Source organism: Brienomyrus brachyistius, unplaced genomic scaffold (assembly GCF_023856365.1).
Source record: "Brienomyrus brachyistius isolate T26 unplaced genomic scaffold, BBRACH_0.4 scaffold80, whole genome shotgun sequence".
Lineage (NCBI taxonomy): Eukaryota > Metazoa > Chordata > Actinopteri > Osteoglossiformes > Mormyridae > Brienomyrus > Brienomyrus brachyistius.
Genome location: NW_026042355.1, coordinates 622889 through 646178, shown reverse-complemented (window position 1 = coordinate 646178; position 23290 = coordinate 622889). Strand labels below are relative to the sequence as shown.

Genomic DNA, 23290 nt, shown 5'->3' with positions numbered 1-23290 from the left:
GGCAGGCGTGCAAAGACTAGGTGAGACGGACAAAATCGGGCAAACTACGGGTTTAATTTGGGAACTGGGACCATAGAACAACACGAAACCACACCATAACCACAAGAGATCCACAATGACGGTGTAAGGACATAAAACTTATAGGTCCTGCAGGCCCCAACTCTGATCAGCCTGCATCAGTCTATTTCAGAACTCCAAGAAAAGGATCCACTGGCCCAGGCAAGATTGGACTCCACGCATCAAACCATCCCTTTTAAGGAAGGCAAAGCCCTGCCGGCTCCTGAGAATAACTGGAGCAATACAGAAAAAGCAAGACCTTTCACCCCCTGGAGTGGCCGGAGTTCCACAGTCAATCCACAGCAACAACAGCTGTCAGTCCCCAGACACAGACACCTTTTCCACTAGAAATAGGATAACTCACCACACATAGATGTTAGGGACAAATACACGCATGTTTGGTCTCGTTTGAATAGGCATGAGACGGCGAGTGTTATACACTCAGATTTAAGGCAGTATAGTTTTCCCTAAGAGAACTATAGAAACTTCGGCTAAACCCACCAAACTGAGAGAGCCTCTCACATGGCAGAACAAGGGAATTACGACCACCCCCTAAAGTGATCTGATTGGCTGAGGACTTGAGAACCAAGGCCAACAATGCCCCTAAAATTAACCGTTGACCGAAATTGGTCAGTCTTCAGAGACATGCCATCACCTGGTTTGGATACTAAAGGAAGGGCCTCAGAAGGATTCGGGGAGTTACTCTGTAATCAGAGCTCCCACAGAGAACTGCGTGAAAGTCCATCTGTAGTCAGATACTTTCCGCAGAACTTTGTGCACTCTCAGCTGAGGAATGTGATTGTTTAATATTGTATTTGTCCAAATGTATTTACAAGTATGTGGCCACATGTCAATAATTATATATTGTAATATGTTTAATAAATGTTGTCTTGATTACTTCATGACTGTCTGATTTGCTAACTTCTTTATAAACTTTCCAGATTGGGCTTCTATCCTGATTAGGACTAAAGTGGTAAATACTATCTTGCAGCCTCTGGGTTAAATCCCCTTTATCCGGGTCCCAAACTCGACTGCCCAAGTTAAGTTAGGTGGATACCAAAACCGCACCTCTGGAGTTCGCACACGCTCAGTTACGGGCCGACTTAACCTCTGAGGTCAACACATGCTGATGAAAGGTACCGGTCTACCCTCTGAGGGGCGTACACACTATGTTCCTAGGCACCGGGCATAGTCCCTGAGACGCTCACATGGTAAGACAATGGGCGGCATCGGCGGAGTCCCTGAGACGAGCCCAAAGTAAAACCTCGTACAAACTACTGCAACAAAAGGTGCGCCGTCACAGCCGCTGAGGTTGACACATGTTATGATATGGGCTGCCCCCGGCTGAGCCTCTGAGGTGAACGTACGTGTGGTTCGGGTAAACATCGGCTTAATCTCCGAGGCACCCACATGCTCAGTAATTGGCAGACACTGGGCCTTTGGGGAATTATATAGGTCGAGGGACCCGAATAATCAGAGGCTGACATTGTCTTAAATGGTGCCGATTTCCGTGCATCTAAGACAAACCCTGTGGAACAAGCCCACGGATCGCCCTGTCGGCCGAGGCGAATCTGGTGCACTCCTTCGTCAGGGGTAAAATAGAGTTGGTAATCTAAAGGAGAGTCTCGAAGTAATCCGAACAACATAAACGTCATGACTACAATATACTGAAATAAGGTCATTAATAAAATGGAGTCAGATATGTGTCTAAAAGAATATCTTGTATATTAAAAAGGGTAAGTAATTCCCAGGAGCGCTTGGAAGGACCAACACGCATTCACAGCCTTCGGCTGCGCCATTGGATTCCGCCATTGGGCCAGTGGGCGGCTCCCTACAATTTGGTGACCCCGACGTGATCTCACGAGAGCTGAACCAGCCAGACGAGCGACGTGATCCCGTGAGAGCTGGAGCAGCCAGGCGAGTGACGTCCTTCTAGCGCCGCTTTCAAGCGTCCCCAAGACAGCCCCCGAAGGATAGAAGATGAGGTTTGGTGCATCCCTTCTCTCTCTGCAGGATTGGTGAGTAAAGTGGTTTTTGTTTATAGGTGAAAAGTTGAGGGCAAGTGAGCGACAGGTAGTGTAAAACAGGAATAGATTGGAGACAGTAGAAATCTGGTGGTGGAGGAAAGTAAGTAATTAAACATGGATAAGCAGGGATATGTTAGTGGAGAGGCTGATGAGGAGCTGATGGGAGCACTTGCAGTGTGCCTTAAAGATACTCTGGTTCGCCTGCATGGTAAAGGCTTAGGGCTGAGTTGGGATAAGAGCCAAATCTTATATTGGTATAATAGCGAAGGGCGGAAGCTGGGATCCAAGTCTAAGTATCGAGACCTTCCTGCTGCAATTGTGTATTTGCTCCGCCGTAATGATCTTGCTGCACTAGCAGAGAAAGAGCGGACCTTAGAGGTGATACGCAGCTTGGAAACTTCACGATCAGAGGAGTTAAAAAGACTCCATGCACAGGTTGATAGCTTTGCATATGAAAAGCAGGGCTGGGCACGTCAGGGTGAAACTTGGGAAACCCAAATAGATAAGTTGGAAGATAAACTCCAGCGGAAGCATAATTATACATTCGCATTAGAGGATTATTGCGGTAATGCCGGGTTCCCAGTGGCCGCCATTCGGCAGGCAGTAACCGAGTCTTGAGACTCCAACCCACATTACGATAGTGAGGATGAGGAATTGCTGCATTAACTAATAAAACTCGTGATATGTCTGTGGAAGAAGTTCGTAGCCGAACTTCTATGGGGATTGCCAGTCAAAGGAGGAATCCAGTGAGATCTCCAAGTCCCTCTAGTGATACTCAATATCGGCCCCATAGACCTGGACAGCCGAAAAGCCGGAGTCCCTTAAGGACCCGGATCAGGACAGGTACTCTTCCCAAAAATCCATCAGAGTAGGGTTCTCAAAACAATGACGGATGCAGACAACGATGTTACGGTGATCAGTCGTCCCTTAACATGTGACGAGTGTGCAAGACACAGAGAGGTGGTCAGTATGATGCCCAGACAAGGCCCGGTTCAGCCATACTGGGACAAACTCATGTTACAGGCTTCAGGGTACAATCTAGAAGCCCGAGATGCATGGCAAATAGTCTTGCTTATGATCCCCAAAGAGCTGCGGCCCAAATTGACCGCAGAGTTAAAGTAAGGGGATATTATAATAAATCAGAATGGGGATGTTGAGGAAGATGTGTTTAGCCGACTCAGGGACGTGCTGCTTCACCTGAGGGGACCCACACATATAGTGTGGCATAAAATGTTGGAGATCAAGCAGGCTACTAAAGAGCCATTTGAAGCTTATGCGGAGCGCATGTAGGTGTTCTTTAAAGAACACTCGGGGATGGAGGAAGTGCACCGTGATCAGGAAGTGTTAATACACCTCCTGAAAAATAATGCAGGCCCTCACATCCAACAAGCAATGATCCATGGTGTGGATCTACCAGAAAATATGTATAAGGCATTAGTGGATTGGACTGGCAAAACAGAAAACCGGATGAAATTGAGCAAAACTCGGACGATAGCCGCAACTCAGTGGATAACCGAAGGGAATAGCCCAGATCCACAGAAATCCCTAGAATGGTGTAAACTTTGTTCAAAAGGCAAGCCATAATATAGAGGACTGCTATAAGGTGAGAAAGAGAAGGCAAATATGTTGTATCCAAAGCATAACGAAAACCCATAATCAAATTGTACCATGAATATACGCATGTATCAGCCTGTAAAACATTACAGCTTATACAGCGGTATTTCTGGTGGCCAGCAATGGGACCAGACGTGAACGCATGGTGCAAGTCATGTCATGTGTGTGCCATAATTAACCAAGGACAACCAGGGCGTACCGAATTACATAGACCAGACCCACCACGGGGCCCCTGGGAGGAATTGCAAATGGATTTCATTGGCCCGCTACCCAGTGCCAAAGGGGGGTACCGGTATTACTTGATTATAATTGATAAATTCTCAAAGTGGGTAGAAGTCATACCTAGACGTAATAATACCGCAACCACAGTGGCACGGTGCTAGCGAACCAAATCATCCCATTATGGGGGACACCGAAACAAATTGAATCCAATCAGGGTACCCATTTCACAGGACAGGTAGTAAGAGAGATGTGCCGGATGCTAAACATCCAGCAGATGCTCCATGTCCCATGTCCCATACAGACCTCAGAGTTCTGGGATAGTTGAGCAAGTTAATCGCACAATCAAGGAAGGCATTGCAAAGCAGATAGCATAATGCCACAACCAATGGATTGATGTACTACCTACAGTCCTGACGGTGCTACGAGCAACCCCTTCAAAAGCAACAGGCATTAGTCTATATGAGCTCATGACTGGACGAGTGATGAGATTTCCAAATTGACCCAGATATATCCCCTGCAGATTTAGGACCCCGGATAGTGGCTAAGTAACAAGCAGTGTTGCTTCAACTGCAAGAACGCTTGAAAGCACTCCAAGCGTCAGCAGCCATCAAACAACAACAATCAGACCGAGCTAATGTAACCCAAATTCTGAGACCAAGTTCTCAGCAGGGGATATGATAATGGTATGGGTCTTTGTAAAAAAAAAAAATTCCATGGACGCCAGACGTGACACAGGTGTCTAACCAGACATTCCTCAAGCTGGGGCTGAGAGTCCACTTGAAGCACAGCTCAGAATGCGGAAGATGGGTGTGGAGACACATGGAGGGGCCATACACATCTCATGAGACACAATTACAGGACTCAGTTATATGGCCCCCCGGAGTAGCTCCGGAACCAAATTGTGCCACACAGATTTGCTGTAAGACAGGATCCACCTATCTTCCCTATTTAAATATAACTGGATACCTCAGCATCTCTTCAGGATCCCATAATCTCATATCCTGGTATAAACTTAAGGATATACCAGACGCGACTGAGGGAAAGTTATATCCCATGCATAAACAGAAAAACGATGGGCTAGACCCGAAGAAGTTTTATAACACTCAGGATCTAGAACCTGCGAAGTATTGGTGCACACACTCAGTAACCCACAACACCACTACTATACACTATACAGAGTGGTTCTTCAATCTACAGTAACCTCCCCTCCAGGAAAATCAGCATACCCAAGACTTTCATATGGACCAGCCGGAGAGAAAGGACTTACTGTGTGGGGCAGTGCCAAAGCAGCAGGATTGACTACACCAGCCCTCAGAACTGCTCATGGACAGCACATCACTGCTTCAACCTCACCACATGTGGGTACCATAAGCCCAACCGATGCCCTACGGTATATCCTGCTCCTCCCGACGGACTTATCAAAGGCAACCTAAACAAAACTTTAATACATGATGTTAATTTAGTAATGGCACATGTAACGTATAATATTTCGAATCTGTTACCTCTGTATCTAAAGCATTGTAATGGTGAAGATAAGACGTATACCTGGTTACAAACGCGACTCGAGGACTTAGTCTCTGATAACAAGAGCCGGCTTGCTATTCAAGCGTCGCATAAACGACTCAAACGAGATCTAATTGCAAGCATAACCGGACTGTTTGGGTCAGGGAATTCCATCATAAACAGTTACAGAATAACAGGACAATCCCAGTATACAACCTGGGTGGCTAATCAAGTAGCCACTGGGTTCCAACATCTCTCAAACAGCGATGAGAATCTCATCAAAGCAGTAAAATCTGAAGCCCAAACGCTTCTAACAATTAGCGAAGCCCTCTTTAACCAGACACAATTCCTCGAGCGTGATGTAGCCTGCTGCGTGTATGCGCAAGATTTGTTTACCGCAGCAAGACAGGAAATATTGAACCTACGTCTTAGAAAAACTCCAAGACATGCTCTTAAAGACCTGATTGGGAAACTTGAGTTAGAGAAATGGTTGAAATCAGATATAAGAGTAACTCTGAAATATTCGGAATTACTAATCTCTTTAATGATGCATACTGGTACTGAATGTGTTGGTTGTATAGGATTCTTTGTAACCTTTTCTTTAAGTAATCCAGGCCAGGTGTGCCCAAATTCGACCACCATACCATCCCTGGGAACCATAGTAAAAGACCAGGTAATTAAGTGGGACCATCGTATGGGATGCATGACTCTGAAAGGGACTGAAACCTTAGTTAATACTCGTCCCTGTTGCCACGAGACCACGCATCATATAATTTGCACCTGCAAAACACTTCAGCCCTTTTCACATAACGACACAAAACTCATCAACATACACTCACTACATGGACACGCAGAAGCAGTTCAAGTCTCACATACACAATGGTGTGTTGTCAGTGAAATGGACTCATTCTCCTATGGAGGCCTTACCTGCCCTGCAAATCACACTTTCTGCCTGGAGGTAACCGAAGACTTCATCATGGTTCACATCAACATTCTGGGGAGAGTACCATTAGATGTTGATGTCTTCCCATGATGGGACGACACCTTTTATGTAGAAGGCACTCGAACCATGACCGAAACCATGGATTTAGTTCAGCAGGTCATTCTACAGATTGACTACCACCTCCATCAAGCGCAGGTGCTGGCCAGTTTAGCAAAGGAAACTGTACATATCCTGACCAGCGCATCCACACGGTTAGCGCAGTATATCTGCTCACGGTGGGACTGGATGTTTCGGATATGCGTTATCGCCAGTGGCTTTATCTTCATCATCATCAGACTCCGATTCTGCTACCTCCGACATCACATCCTGATTCTCAAAACATCTACCAAAAACGCCTTCATCCTTAGTCCTCTACAGGTACAACCTGTACAGAGGTTGGAGACTTCAGGGACCTAGGAAATGACCCCTCTGGGACAATGGTCTGCCCCAAGGGGCCAAGGGGGGAACTGTAAGGACATAAAACTTATAGGTCCTGCAGGCCCCAACTCTGATCAGCCTGCATCAGTCTATTTCAGAACTCCAAGAAAAGGATCCACTGGCCCAGGCAAGATTGGACTCCACGCATCAAACCATCCCTTTTAAGGAAGGCAAAGCCCTGCCGGCTCCTGAGAATAACTGGAGCAATACAGAAAAAGCAAGACCTTTCACCCCCTGGAGTGACCGGAGTTCCACAGTCAATCCACAGCAACAACAGCTGTCAGTCCCCAGACACAGACACCTTTTCCACTAGAAATAGGATAACTCACCACACATAGATGTTAGGGACAAATACACGCATGTTTGGTCTCGTTTGAATAGGCATGAGACGGCGAGTGTTATACACTCAGATTTAAGGCAGTATAGTTTTCCCTAAGAGAACTATAGAAACTTCGGCTAAACCCACCAAACTGAGAGAGCCTCTCACATGGCAGAACAAGGGAATTACGACCACCCCCTAAAGTGATCTGATTGGCTGAGGACTTGAGAACCAAGGCCAACAATGCCCCTAAAATTAACCGTTGACCGAAATTGGTCAGTCTTCAGAGACATGCCATCACCTGGTTTGGATACTTAAGGAAGGGCCTCAGAAGGATTCGGGGAGTTACTCTGTAATCAGAGCTCCCACAGAGAACTGCGTGAAAGTCCATCTGTAGTCAGATACTTTCCGCAGAACTTTGTGCACTCTCAGCTGAGGAATGTGATTGTTTAATATTGTATTTGTCCAAATGTATTTACAAGTATGTGGCCACATGTCAATAATTATATATTGTAATATGTTTAATAAATGTTGTCTTGATTACTTCATGACTGTCTGATTTGCTAACTTCTTTATAAACTTTCCAGATTGGGCTTCTATCCTGATTAGGACTAAAGTGGTAAATACTATCTTGCAGCCTCTGGGTTAAATCCCCTTTATCCGGGTCCCAAACTCGACTGCCCAAGTTAAGTTAGGTGGATACCAAAACCGCACCTCTGGAGTTCGCACACGCTCAGTTACGGGCCGACTTAACCTCTGAGGTCAACACATGCTGATGAAAGGTACCGGTCTACCCTCTGAGGGGCGTACACACTATGTTCCTAGGCACCGGGCATAGTCCCTGAGACGCTCACATGGTAAGACAATGGGCGGCATCGGCGGAGTCCCTGAGACGAGCCCAAAGTAAAACCTCGTACAAACTACTGCAACAAAAGGTGCGCCGTCACAGCCGCTGAGGTTGACACATGTTATGATATGGGCTGCCCCCGGCTGAGCCTCTGAGGTGAACGTACGTGTGGTTCGGGTAAACATCGGCTTAATCTCCGAGGCACCCACATGCTCAGTAATTGGCAGACACTGGGCCTTTGGGGAATTATATAGGTCGAGGGACCCGAATAATCAGAGGCTGACATTGTCTTAAATGGTGGCGATTTCCGTGCATCTAAGACAAACCCTGTGGAACAAGCCCACGGATCGCCCTGTCGGCCGAGGCGAATCTGGTGCACTCCTTCGTCAGGGGTAAAATAGAGTTGGTAATCTAAAGGAGAGTCTCGAAGTAATCCGAACAACATAAACGTCATGACTACAATATACTGAAATAAGGTCATTAATAAAATGGAGTCAGATATGTGTCTAAAAGAATATCTTGTATATTAAAAAGGGTAAGTAATTCCCAGGAGCGCTTGGAAGGACCAACACGCATTCACAGCCTTCGGCTGCGCCATTGGATTCCGCCATTGGGCCAGTGGGCGGCTCCCTACAACGGACAAGGGGAACAGGTAAGACCATGACTTAAATAGGACGTGACTAATCAAAATAAGCAGACCCAGATGGAGACGATCAGGGAAGCACACGTGGGTAATCAGGGGGTGTGGCACACGAGGAGCCGACGAGCCGGGTCATGACATATATATAGGGCGGCATGGTGGTGCAGTGGTTAGCACTGTTGCCTCGCACCTCTAGGACCCAGGTTCGAGTCTCTGCCTGTGTCACATGTGTGCGGAGTTTGCATGTTCTCCCCATGTCGTCGTGGGGTTTTCTCCAGGTACTCTGGTGTGTGTATATATATATATAGTAAAATTGAGTTTTTTACACTTTTGCAGTTTTATTTCATAATTGAACTTTATAAGAAATTAAGTACCATTCAATAATAATGAACACTAAGTAAATATTAATAATTGATGTGTTATTGATCCCTGTGGGTGAATTGCTTTACACCTCTACCACTCTGTAGGTCAGAGCAAGCTGGTTGTGAAGGGTAGTTAGCTGTTGTAGCACCCAAAGAACTGGGACTTACGGGCCTAGTACTAACAGAACTTAATTTGTTGCAGTTCTGTATGACAAATGTATATGTTTTGTGTCCTGTGGAGAAATCATAAATACCCATTTTAGCAGGTGTGATTTTGCGTTGAACAGGTAACGTTACGTTGAGACCACCCTGGAACCTGGAACCAGGAACTAGGGGCCTCATTTATAAAGACTGTATGTGAGCAAAATAACCATGAAACATTTGCACAAACATTTATAGAAAAAAAGAAAAGATACCGTGAAATAGTTTACACATTTTGAAATGGTGCAGTGCAACTGTAGGAACATTTTGGACAAAACATTAAAGAACAACATGCGGTCTGATAAAAATGAGCATCTTATTCATTTGTTAATACTGCTGCAGCGTTCTCTGCATTTTCACCACTGCTCCACATCATACTTCACTCTGCCACATATCACTTTACTACCCCATGTTGAATGTTGCATTGTATGAGCATCATTTTATCCTGTGGATTATGGAGTTATCTTTTAACTAGTTAAGTTGTGAAACTGTACCATAACCACTGTCGCTCTTATTTTAACTGATGAAAAATATATTAATTTGAAATCTCTCCTATGTCGCATCCTTTCATGATGTGATTATTGCATTCGTGCCGAGCAATGTTACGATATACAATGCAATCCTCACCCCCCAGCCGGGGAAAATTCAGTCCCCCCCCATCCGACGCCGCAGACTTCATCAAACTGTAGCAGAGCAGGTAATAGTCATTCATAAATGATTAGATTCATAAACAATTAGCCTTATTTCCTTAGAAACAGATTAGATCTGAACCCAAAACTACCCGGTACCCTCAGCATCTTAATCTTCAACCTGCTCTTCACTCTCTGCCCCTTTTTGAATGATTTGAGGTCAGCACGCCAGGGGGCGCTAGGCAGCCACTTGGGCGTCTTCTCCCAGCCTATACTAACTTCGGTTTTTGTTCTTTGAAACTAAAGAAAACTGGAAAATAGTAAAATGCTTTTTTCAGCTTTTGCCATCTGGCCTGGTCATTTAGAAAAGGGCACAACCTTATTAAAAGACACACTTTATTTTTGTGAAAACAATTTGATGAACACAAAAATATGGACAAGATTACAGGGCTGGATTAAAACATGAACAAGAGTGGCTTCTGTACTGGAACTGAGACTAGCGTTGCAGTGGGGTGTGGAATGTTCTGTCCTGCCTTTGAGTTAATGTCCAGCAGCGCTTTGGATTCCTGCAGACACCCAGTCCATGGTGAGGAAGCACATACTCATCACCATAACTTCTTTTTCTGCAGAGTAGCTCTCCTCACACTCGAGTTCAAAACCAAAAAAGTCCATCCCATCACCAGGTATGGCTGACTTTGTGTGCCCATTGGCAGTTTCTTCTGCTACAGGAGCAACTGTGTCACACTCTGCTATCAGAAGCTCCTTCAGTTCCTGTTTCCTACACTCATCCCTTAACCATCGGAGTTCGAATTCTGGACAACTGACAGCAGCAAGAAGTGCACATATGCAAAACGAGTCTGGATAGCCTGAAGAGAACAAAAAATGTATTGTAGCTGTACAATTAGACATGTTTATTTTGTTATTTTACTATTTAGGCTACAGTGCAGGCTATTTACTATAGTCCAATAATCTGCCTTTTATGGGATGAACAATATACAGTATAATAAGTATTGTTGTGATCTACTCAAACTAGTATTTTGATTTTGAATTAGCTTCCATCGTTGCATATTCTCTATCCAGGTAGGCAGCAAATGTTTTTCTACGCGGTAGGCAAACGTGTAGAATAGATAATTTCTCAATTATGTGACAAAAGGAAGGAGAATCCACAGTGGAAATAAGTAGCATTCTGTCCACAATATACCCAGCCACAAGTTTGTTTAGGTCTTCTCCACTTATAGTTGGTGTTTGACAGGAGAAATCCAGCCTGCTGCTTGGCAGGAGTGGGACATGTACTGGCATTGGGCTCATCAGTCGCTTCACCTGGTATTTTCTCCACTAATTTCACTGCGCAGTGCTGCCCTTTCAGATGTTGAATTTTTTGAAGTTGACAATGATTTCTTACCCCCACATAACGTACAACTCACAAAAATGTTCTTGCCTTTAGCCGAGATGAATTCCAGCTACTGAACACGTACTTCTCACTCGCCATGTTCACTTTGTTTTTGTTTGAGCTGGTTTCGCATGCATGTAGGTCTCCTGTAAATGACGTCGCATGTGCGACTGTTAAACAGACATCTGCCTGCCACTGTCAGGTTACTGTCAATTATTATTTCTGTTTTTACAATATAGATGTTAAAGCACTTGATTTTATTGGTAACGTAGCGGTAACGTAAAGTTACTTGAAAGTGTAACTGTAATGCAGTTATTAATTTTAAAATTATAATGCATTAAGTTACTACGTTACTAAAAAAGATTCAAATTACAGTAATGCCTTACTAAGTTACGCATTACTGCCCAGCACTGGTTTGCATATAGTTTAATGTTTATGTGCATGGTTGTCATTACAAACCTACAAGGCACCTTTGGCTATTTGGGTGTTCAGGTCTATGACAGCTGTACCTCATTCTTTGTATAAAAAATGTCTGATGCTCATCCAAGTATGAATTAACTTTCATGTATATGAAATGAGACATTATATATGAGACAATAAAAGGCAAATGTAACCATTATGTAAATATTTCAGGTATTTTACTGAAAGGTATATCACAGGATACAAAAAACAAACAGCACAGTTTATGTGACAAAATACGAAACATCATATGAAAGCTCACAGAGAAATGTCCGGTCAGGTGGCAGTCCAGGCTTTTGAGTTGAGTACAGACTTTCACTGTTGTTGGAGAAAGCGTCAGGCTTTCCACTCCAACTCTGCACACAGGACCAAACTACAGTACAGTATATGTTGGAGAAAGCGTCAGGCTTTCCACTCCAACTCTGCACACACCATTAATTACGAGACAACACACTTAAAGTTTTACTTGCGCAAGGGTAACCACACTCTCTGCATGCTAGGCTACAAAGGAATGTGTTACAAAGGGTGGTTCCCCTTGGCACCTTTTTTTATAGTCAATGGGGGGCAGGGGTCTTGGAGTGAGAACAAAGAAAGGACTGTGAGAGTAAGAAGAAGTTCTGGTTTTACTCAGGTGGACAACTATTTAAACACGTGCTCAGGATACGTGTAAACTAATATAATCTAAAGTATGAAGATAAAGGAAAACAAAATAATGTATATACATATTTACACTCATTGCTGATTATACAGAAATGATAACAAATGATTACTAACAGTTTCTTCAACCTAACATTGTTGCTTTTAGGGTGGATCGTGTAGGTTAATCTAAAACCTATAAAAACACATCCACATAGAACACCGTACACTCTGTCCCACAACGCCTACTTTCTCTCCCGTTTAATGTCGGCTAAACTTAACCATACAACTACTTTCTCTCCCGTTTAATTTCGGCTAAGCTTAACCATACGCATGCCTTGGCCACCTACTCACTTAGGTGCCGTATCTCTCACCTGTATATTGTGGTCTCTGTTCCGTCACCGAGGTCCTTCAGACATCACCAGACGTCGAGCGCAGTTCTAACCACCGGCCTGATGACGAATTCACATCACAGGTCTTTCTTGCACCCGTCTTCGAGTGACTGCCGGCAGTTTTCGGTGTCGCTTCTCTCGCCGTACTGGAGACGTCTTCGGGGATCCTCGGATCCGGCTCGAAGGACCAAATTCTATGTTGGGGAAAGCGCCCGGCATTTCCACCCCAACTCCACATTTACGAGACACACACTTTACAGTTTTACTTGCAAGGGTACCCACACTCTCTGTAATGCAAACTACAGCAGAATGTGTTACAAAGGGTGGTTCCCCTTGGCTCCTTTATTTATAGTCAGTGGGAGGCGCAAGAGAGGGAAGTGAGAATCTTATCTAAGTAGGCATCTGTTGACCACATACTTAGGGTACAATAGCTAAGAGTATGTGGCTAGAAGATAAGAAATAACGTATATATGTATTTACATTCATTGCTGATCATACAGAAATGATGACAAGATGATGTATAACTGTTTCTTCAACCTAACAACATCCATCCATCCATCCATCCATCCATTTTCCAAACCGCTTATCCTATTGGGTCACGGGGGGTCCGGAGCCTATCCCGGAAGCAATGGGCACGAGGCAGGGAACAACCCAGGATGGGGGGCCAGCCCATCACAGGGCACACTCACACACCATTCACTCACACATGCACACCTATGGGCAATTTAGCAACTCCAATTAGCCTCAGCATGTTTTTGGACCGTGGGGGGAAACCGGAGTACCCGGAGGAAACCCCACGACGACATGGGGAGAACATGCAAACTCCGCACACATGTGACCAAGGCGGAGAATCAAACCCGGGTCCCAGAGGTGTGAGGCGACAGTGCTAACCACTGCACCACCATGCCGCCCCCTAACAACATCCATAATTTCCAATTCAAATACTGAATTAAAACCCCTCTCTGCAGTCTCCTCCAATTTGACCTTTCCAATTTGTATTTGGTCAATTTCAAATTTACCATTTACATCATCTAGCTCAAATTGGCAGAGGTCGACCACTACGGCTCCTATTTTCAGCCTGTCTTGGTGGTCATCTGCAGGCTTTATGGAGACTGTCCTTTCATTTAACACAAAAACCTCTAACCCGCTTTACTTAAGCGCGGGAAAGCGCAGGCGGAAAAGTTAAACGTCAACTATACTTTGCGCATAAGATTGAAATATAATTAACATAGTAGCTCGGAACAAAATCACTTTATTTAAAAACAATATACAGAGTTTACTCACCAAACATATTTTAATATACATACAAATAACTTGTACACCGAGAATAGTATACAACACCGTAAGCATATAACCCTTAAAGGTTGATTAATTAAAAATCACACATTCATCCTGCATAACATAAAACATTGACTTAAAGAGACTTAATTGTGAAATGAACGCTACTGTCCGAGGGTATTTATCTCCACACATCGCTATGGAACATAATGTCTTAAATACTCAGATTTTCAGAATGACAGAATCTTAACATTTAAAATTTTGTTTTGCGATACCGATACGTAATGATATTGGTATGTGGAACAACGTTATGTTACACACGCCTCCCACAATTCAAGAAGCTGTAGTTAGCTTAAGAGCATATTCACAATTTACCCGTTTGCCTTTTACCGTGACTGAGCACAATCCCCCACCCCAGCTGGTCTGCACTCCCCACATTGCAATTAACGATCCAGACTTCAGTGCTTTTGTTACCGTGGGACTTTGTTGTGTTGAAGAAAACATTAAAATGAAGTCTGAGGAATGTTACATAACACAGCTAAAATGCAAAAACTCTCTCTGGTGTAATTCACTGCATAAAACCAATGGTCTTAAGTGTGGTGCCTTCTTCATAACACTCCCTGACTTTTGTATTCATGACCATGAGATACTGTGGCCTTTTCTTCCTTCATTTGACTAGTGTTCCTCCCTTTCCTCTCAGCCTTGGTTGGTGGTTCAGGCAGCATCACCTTCTTTTAATAGTCCCAGGTTTATCCATCCATCCATTTTCCAAACCGCTTATCATACTGGGTCGCGGGGGCTCCGGAGCCTATCCCAGAAGCAATGGGCAAGAGGCAGGGAACAACCCAGGATTGGGGGGCCAGCCCATTGCAGGGCACACTCACACACCATTCACTCACACATGCACACCTAGGGGCAATTTAGCAACTCCAATTAGCCTCAGCATGTTTTTGGACTGTGGGGGAGAAACCAGAGTACCCAGAGGAAACCCCACGACGACATGGGTAAAACATGCAAACTCCACATACATGTAACCCAGGCGGAGACTCGAACCTGGGTCACCCAGGTGTCATTTATTTTGAAATTCGGCTCAAGCAGAAAATGTTCTAGCAGAAGTCTTAGACAATCTCTGAGTTACACAGAAATCTGATTTCTTCTGAAGCTGCGAGAAATTGTTCATCTGTAATTGTTGCATTGATATTTGTTGATGTGTGTGTGCCCTCCTTGAGCAGTAAAGAGGAGATCACATGCAGAGCTGATTTTCTGTAGTTTCTTAGTCTAAATAAAAATAAAATATTCTCTTCATATAGCCTGGATATTTCTAGAAAAGAGCCAATTAGTTATTTCTAGAAAAATATATAGAGCCAATGAAGGGACCTGATGTCATAGTAGCACAGGTCACTGTCCGTGGTGCTGAATTCTCTACTTGATGGGCTGGTGCTGAATGAATAGACCAGCTGGCCAACATGTCTGTGCGCTTCCACTGACTGGCACCCTGACATATAATTACCTTTAACAATAAGGGGGGGAAAGTCGAGACAGGAAATTAGGTAACAGTAATTAGTAATCACGCATAGTTCTCATTTATCATTATGTAAAATTATAAAACCTTTTCTGTTAATCTGCACATTTCAATAATTGAATTAATATTACCTAATTTATTTATCATTTACTGCAATCACTGTACGTTAAAGTATGTTTTAAATCTAGCTGTGAAATTGTTGATGCTGTTGTTGATCTGAAAGATGTTGCCGGAGCCTTAGGATATGCCTCTGTACACATGAGTGAGGGGATGGATGCATTATTCTATGGAGGCCTCCGAAGAGAATAATTATCCCAATTTTATATTGAGACAAATGGTTAATTCCTTATTAATGCAGACTGCGTTCAGAGCCCCTGTTCTGCCATTGATCTTTTTTTAAGGCAAGCTATCATGTATTAGTTTACTCTAAATTTTGATCACATGTCAAACTAAGCCACATGGCGGCCCGAGCAGCAGGCAAACACACTATGAGCTAAGGAGCTACAAGTCAGAGGAGAGAATAGGATGGCCAGTGACATGTGCTGGACAAATGGGAACAAACAAGAGAGAACAGGACAAGGCAGGGATGGATTCTGACACTAAATACGCCCAAGTACTTAGAATGATTTAGTGCAAGTCTTAGACAATGGTATCTCTGAATGACGCAGCAGTTTGACTCCTCATGAAAGCCCTATAACTGTCCTGAGAAGTTGTTTGTATGCACTTGCTGCCTTGAAATTTGTTGATGTGCATGAGCCCTGCTCGAGCAGTAAAGGGCAGATAACATGCAGAGCTGATTATCTCTAGCTTCTTAGTCTGAGTAAAAATAAAATCTTCTCGTCATATAGGAACCAAGTCTATGGCTGGAAATTTCTACAACAGAGGCATTTAGTTATTTCTAGAAAACTATATAGAGCCAATGAAGGAACCAGATGTCACAGTAACACTGGTCACTGTCCATGGTTCTGAATACTCTACTTGTTGGGCTGGCGCTGAACAAATAGGATAACCGGCCAATGTGTCCGTGTGCCTCCACTGATTGGCCCCCTGACATATAATTATTTTTAAGACTGAAGGGGAGAAAGATCATACAGAAAATTAGTTAACAGTAATTAGCAATCACATATAGTTCTCATTTATAATGATGTACATTTTAAAAAATAATATATATATATATATATATATATATATATATATATATATATATATAAAATTAAAAACTAAATATAATTGTGATTTAATGTATTCCTTCTGCTCTTAAAAAAGCACAATATGTCTGAATGACAAATATGTCTATTACTCTACACGTTTTAATAATTTTCTTAATATTACCTAATTTGCTTATCTTTTTTTCTGTAATCTGCGTTAAAGAAATTTTTGAAACTAGCTGTGAAATTGATGATTCTGTTGTTATTCTGACTGTTGTTGCCCTGGTGCCTTAGGATACGTCTGTCTAAATATAAGTGAGGGGATGGATGCACTCTTCTATGGAGGCCTCTGAAGAGAATAAATGATCCCAATATTATATTGAGAGAGATGGTTAAATCAGAGCTGGATAAGATTTTAACAACTCTGAGCTATTAGTTAAGTTCTTCCCAAACTAGTTTGATGGGCCGAATGGCCTCCTCTCATCTGTAAATTTCTTATGTTCTAAGATATGCAGTACTGTGCAAAAGTCTTAGGCAGTCCAAAGAAATGTTTAAAGCTGTTTATCTGGGTAGCAAGTGTACTTTGGCTTAGAACAAATAACACAATTTAACATTAGAACATGAACAGCAATACTTCTAAAAGTGCAAATCTGCTGCAAAATTAAATAAACAAAGAAATTAATCATGAAAATAGTCAATGTATATACAACTAACCATTTCCAATCAAAAAGTACATACAAGTCTCCAATACAAGATATACAATGGAGCGCAGATAAAACGTTTAAATAGTAATTAACCAAACTATATAAAGAATACAAGTTTGAATGCAGGTAGTTTGTATAAATTTTACTGTGTTCATACTGAAAAATCAGCACCAGCATTACACACATTGCGGTTCTGCTTTTTTCTTCTTTTAGCATAATTACCCGTTTCACGTTCACGAGGCAGAAGATTCTTGCAAATGTGAAAATTCACAAGTAACAGGCACCATTAACCTCAAGCCATAACAGTCTGCTAGCCTGAACAATAGCAAACTCTATGTATTACCAATTATTACGCAGGTTGTCACTTTATCAAATCATGACTGTTACTAAGAAGTGGGAGTGAAACGCGTGTCACGAGATTTCTCGTTGAAGCGAAAAGCCGTTTCACGAATGCGCTGCAAATACTAACTGACTAAATTACTATAGTAGATACCCCAGACACTTTTAAATCTTTTGTGTGGCAGCATTTTGGGTGCCCGGCGGAAAATATAAATGGCGAAAGGGAGACAGACAAAACACGAACCATCTGTAAGGACTGTAGAAAGCTAATGCCGCACACAGCGGCTAATGCTACTACTAACTACTATGCAAAGCCATTTGCAGCACCATCATAGCTCTTTATTTAAATTCACTGCACCGGTGAAGAAAACATTTTTTTAAAAATGTTATGTTTGTTATTGGGTGCTTTCCACTTCATGCACCCACATACAGCGCTAGCTTAAAGCAACACATTCTGGTCCTGACGCAATGCATCATGGTTAGATTTTTATCGTCTGCTGCATTACGTCACCATGTCACATGGTACCAAAACTCCGCGAGAGCAAAACACATCAGGCAGCATCTCTTAGCAGGCTGCACAAACTGGATCCGCCTCCATTACGACACAGCTTTTAGTTACATACATGACGTTTGTATATCTGCTATTTCTCCCGAGAAGCAGGTAAAGCGGTGGTAACTGCTTTTCAATTAATTTACTTGGTAAAATTAAATTTAAATAAATGATATGAATACTGTAATAGTACTCGTGAGCTTTGTTTGTTTGTTGTTAGTTACTGTAATTTTGCGCTGCTTTATTTGTTAAATCGTCTTGTCTGTGAAGACATTCAAGTTAATCAAATAAGAACTGCACTGTACACTGTACATGACCATAAAAACTTTGAATCCTTGAAATAAATGTTTTTGATCTTTTCCTTGGCAGTTATCTTTTTACACAGGGCCTCTATGTACACAATAGTTATTTTTTTCACGACTAACAGTATGGATCAGGAGTTGGTTATTGTAAAAGAAGTAATGTGCATGCAGGTGATATTTGTATAGATTTATGTTCACCCCTGGGTGATAAGTTTGACAGTCATTTCTTTTACCGTTTGGTCTCTCGGTTGAACATAATGGTGGCGCGAGCAGCTCCACTTGGTTTTTTAAAAATATTCAGCCATGAACTTCTGGTGAACTCAGGTGAATCCTTTCCTTCAGTAGTAAACCTTGGTAGTTTCAGCCGTTTACACATTGTCTCACTAAAAGGTTGATAATATATTTGTCCTTTTACATAGTGATAAAATATACGCTAATAAAAGTGAATATTCATAGATTCAGGACTAACATAAAGTAGCTAACAGAAACTCAGACTAACAAAAGGTGCAAATACATACTCAGTTGGTTCCATTGTGTTGATTACATTATAATGTTTACATTGTAATGATTATATCATGGATATTTGGCATACTTTTTATAAAATCATAATTCTTATATTCTACGTTATATAGTGCTAAATAATATTCCATGGATGGATGGACTTTATTAATCCCCGTGGGGAAATTGTGTTTTTTATGTCTCCCTCAACTTACTCTTTGTGGAGTAAGTTGTCCGCGAAGTGCAGCTACCTGTTGGGGCGCCCAGGGAGCTGGGGGTTAAGGGCCTTGCTCAAGGACCCACAGACATGCTGAGGCTGGGTTAGTTTCAACTGGTGACCTTCTCATTACAGGCACAAGGACTGACCCCTGCCCCCCAACTGTGTATGAGTAGCATTTATGCTGTTTCTTGAGTGTGAGCTTCCATTGACTGGCACCCAGACATATAATGACTTTTAACAATGAGGGGGGAAAAGACCAGACAGGAAATTAGGTAACAGTAATTAGTAATCACATAGAGTTCTTATTGGGGGTGCCATGGTGGTGCAGTGGTTAGCCTCACACCTCAGGGACCCGGGTTCGAGTGAATGGTGTGTGAGTGTGCCCTGCGATGGGCTGGCCCTCCATCCTGGGTTGTTCCCTGCCTCGTGCCCATTGATTCGGGGATAGGCTCCAGACCCCCCGCGACCCAGTAGGATAAGCGGTTTGGAAAATGGATGGATGGATGGATTATTTTAAGAACAACAAACTCTACGTCATTGCAGGGTTTTATATAATGGGTGCCGGCATTTGGACACTATATAGACATTATTTTCGCCCACCATTCAATAAGCAGATAAGTAACTTGCCTAAAAAATTTAGGAGATTTTTTTATTGTGATGCCCAAAAGTTAGTAATCTGTATAAAATCAGTGTAACTTTATGTTTTTTAAATTCAGTTAGCAGAGCCCCACATGCAGCTGTTTCGGTAAATAATGGAAGCAGTAAGTACTGTAGTCGCTGTGAAGAAAGGGCAAGCTTAGCATCTACAACATCTTTTAAAAGAGGACATATTGTGGTTAAACTAGGTAACAAGACGGTGGAGTGACTTTGTTGATTAAAGTCTGACGTGTTTATTTGGTATAGTTTTCACTTTTAGCTCAATTCATTTTTTCGTTAGTTTCCATCATCCTTTCACTTATGTATTACGGTAATATAACTGGTCCCAAACAAGCCCAATGCATGCATACACACACACACATACACATACACAGACACACGCACACATACATACACACACACACACACACACTGATACTGTAAATTAATGTAGAATAAGCCCAGATTTTAACCTACATGTTTTCCTCAAACATTTATTCAGTGGAGATTGTAATGTAGCAAGCAGACAATTTCATGGCTTTAATAATGAGTGTATTTAGGAACTATAATGGCAAAACATAACACAAAGCTCTCTGTATTAATGGTATTTTAATAACCATTAATAGACAACACATACGGTGGAGTTTTGCCTATTCTGGTGGTCCATCATCCAGAATAGTGCCTGTATGTTTTCCCTTGTTATAGCACCAGTGCTGTGTGGTTTGCCATCGAAACTTTACACAGTGTACAACCATCTTTTTGTTAAAATAATTAAAAATAACTTGAAATTAAAAATTAAATTATTTTAATACATAAACTGATATGTTGATTTAAAATATTGATGCTGACAGATTTTCAGTGGCAGCCCTAGTTGACATCATTATTTATTTCATCCTATTCCGTACCCAATAGCATCTACATGTCATACTGCTGACACTTTTAAGTGAATATATTTTATGTGTGTGTATTTATGTCATGTGTCAGGATTTGCGCTGGTAATGCGGGTGAGCGCGCGGGCAGAGCAGCGGGCAAGGAGCAGGCAAGCAGGCAAAGTACGGGGAAAACGGGGATTTATTCAAGGGAAAGAGCAGGGCAGGACGGAACGCTGGTACTGACATTAACAAACATCAATGACGGACAAGAAACTAAGGCAATACATGGACTAAATAGACAAGACAGAGCAAAACAACAGGGTGCAGCTGGGTACGATCGGGGAAGCACACGTGGATAATCAGGGGGGCGTGGCACACACGAGGGTCGTACGAGCCGGGCGTGACATCATGTTTATGTACATTTTCATTTCTGCTACCTGATACTTGTATGTATTATCAATTAAGGCATCAGTCTTGGATTAAACACAAGTACAGATTTCATTGTATTTTGGTACATCCTGCACTTAATGACAATAAATCTTGAACCAGTTAGAATGACCTTTATTCAGCTGTTTTAGGTGAACCCCATGATGTCCTGTAATAAAGCTGTTCAAAATTAAGGTTGTGATGAGATATTCCTCTTGTTTCTCCTTTTTATGCATAAAAACATTCATGAAGGAATCTGAATATCTGCTTGATTACTTTTGCCATTGTTAATTTTTACAGTCTTCATGACTACATCAGCAACATCGTTTAATTTCACTGTTTGTACATAGGAGCTGCACAGTGGTTAGGCCTGTTGCCTGACACATCTGGGAGGAAGGTTCAAGTCACGTCTGTGGATCTTGCATGTTCTCCAGGTGTCATGGGGTTTCTTCTGTTTTGCCCGACAGTCTAAAAATATGCCAAGATTAATTGGAGTTGCCAAATTGCCCATGTCTGAGTGGTGTGTGTGCCCTGTAACAGGTTGGCACCTGGTCCTGGGTTATTCCCTGCTTTGTGCCCATATCATCCTGCATAGGCTCCAGACCCCCTGTGACCCTGCACAGGAAGTTCACCATCCCTGGCCAGTTCTGTGGAAGTTAACAACACTTTAGTCAAACAACAGACTAACCAAGTCTCAAGCTTCAAAAAGGGAGCTGCTCATTACCTGAAGAGAAGAGGAACATAAGAAGTAGACTATAGCTCAGCTTTCCTTGCTGATGATGGGAGGACACTGAGACGAGGTGAGAGAACTAAATAGAAGGTCAGTTGGCTCCATGTAACATGGACCGGCAGGCGCAATGTACTCACTGTGTGCACTGTGGCGGAGAATCTCACCAGGTCCTTCAACATCAGCTCCATAGTATGTAAAGCACAGCAGCACCTCTACTTTCTACAGAAGCACAGAAAAGCCCATCTCCCATCCTCACATTCTATCAGTGAACTGTTGAAAGCACCCTGAGCAGCTGCATCACGGTCTGCTTTGGGAACTGTGTCGCCTCAGATCGCAAGTCCCTACAACAGATAGTGATGACAGTTGAGAAGATCACTGGAGTATCTCTCACCTCCATCACGGATATTCACGCCACACACCGCATCCGCAAAGCCACCACCATTGTGGATGACCCCACCCACCCCTCACATTATCGTTTCACCCTCCTGCCTTCTGGAAATAGGTACCGGAGCATTCAGGCCTTCACAGCCAGACTCAAACAGCTTTATCCCCCATGCCGTCAGACTACTGAACTCTCAGGGACTAATCTGATACAACACACACATACACTCATTAACACACTTTATTATTTAACTACTATTTTTTATCTTATTGTAGCCATGTTTACAGTTACTTTTATTTATTTTTATTGCTACCTCATTGCACAACCAAACTGCACCTTATCAGTATTGGGTTTACTGTGCTGTTTGTGCTCGTTGGTGTCAGTTGTCCTCTCTTTTTGCACTGTCCAGCAATGTTTGCAGTTTTTGCTCATTATGCACCATACAGTATGTTGCTAGACTGTTATGTGTTAGTCTTGTGTTAATTTAAGTAGCACCTTGATCCAAGGAAAACGCTGTTTCTTTTGTAACTCTGTACTATACTCAACCGTGTAAAGTTAAAAATAACATTAAAGACCTACTTGACTTGACTTTTACTGGTAACAGGTGCTAAAGTGAAGTGATGCGGGGGACAGTGTGGGACTGCACTCTTCTGGCTGGGACCTTGAATAAATTAATGAATGTTACATTTATACAGCCCTTTCCTAAGATACACAAAGCGCTTTACAGAAGCACTGGGGAGCCACTTCAACCCAAACATGAGGCAGCAGGAGAGGGGGCCCAGGCAGAGAGAACAGCCAACAAGACGGGTGCTTCCACAGACAGGACGGGGGCCCCGGCAGACCAACGCTGACGACTCCTGGGACCAAGTCAACAGAGCAGCTGTTGTCATTGTGACTCACCCTCATACATCCATCCATCCATTGTCCAAACCGCTTATCCTACTGGGTCGCGGGGGGGTCCGGAG

The 23290-nt window shown here is 42.8% G+C and overlaps 1 pseudogene; it reads left to right on the top strand.

Annotated features, from left to right (window-relative positions):
• The first annotated feature begins 5385 nt into the window (after positions 1 to 5385).
• Positions 5386 to 7016, top strand: LOC125726937 (uncharacterized; annotated as a pseudogene).
• Positions 7017 to 23290: the final 16274 nt, after the last annotated feature.